The following is a 922-nucleotide window of genomic DNA, read 5'->3' on the forward strand; positions in this document are numbered from 1 at the left end:
CAGTTTTAGTTGACTGGAAGTGATGGCCATGAGCTGGCTGGACAAACAAACATGTAAATGAATAACCAGAGTAAAGAGTTGCTGTTATGCACTGATCCTCTGTCTCAATTTTAATAAAACATACATGGTCGTCTACTCAATCAGCCTGTTTTCTGTCTCCAAAATTGTAATTATATATATATAGTAATTATCGGTTTGCATGATAATCTGACAATTTCACATGGTTACCAACACATGCTATACATGTGTGGCAAATGAATAGGAAATTGTGTTTATTAAGGTAAATGCTGAAAGCTGCAATAAGTATTTTTACTGTCCCATAACACAGAAAGACTATAATATTGTTGATCAGTACCAGTAACTCAGTGACTCACTTTCTGACTTGTACTAACATAAACTCCCCACACCTCACAACTTGAAATTAGTCATGACATGTGGCTACTTTGTAATTATTAGGTTACTTTTCCTTTAAACTTAATTTAATATACTGTTAAATTAACAATTGATTCCAATTTACAGACTTAAGTCAGCCAACATTATAAAATACAATATGTAATTTTTTTGCATCTATAATCTCACAATCAAAATGCATTTTTTACTATCTCTTTTTCAAAGTTACTGTGTTTTCACTGTGTGTAAAAGATCACTTGATGTTGATCTGCACCAACGTTGAAAACACATGTAAGTATAGCACCAAAATGAAAGTTGAAACCAGTCTGAAGTCGTCCACAGCTGCTGCCTGCATCGTTTAGTGAAATCAGGACCTAAATATATTTTAAGTTCAAAACAGTTTACAAATCTGTTTCAATATGAATTTTTACCGTGCCATAATGTCATATTGTAAAAATGATGGGTTTGTTTGGGTTGACAGTTTGAATTTGGCACATCGCTGCTAGGATTGTAGTTAGCATTTCTTTGTAAT

The sequence above is a fragment of the Centroberyx affinis genome, unplaced genomic scaffold (genome assembly GCF_046629955.1).
Source record: "Centroberyx affinis isolate AG114_WGS23_722 - 3 ecotype Tasmania unplaced genomic scaffold, CSIRO-AGI_Caff_v1 ptg002150l_1, whole genome shotgun sequence".
NCBI classification, from domain to species: domain Eukaryota; kingdom Metazoa; phylum Chordata; class Actinopteri; order Beryciformes; family Berycidae; genus Centroberyx; species Centroberyx affinis.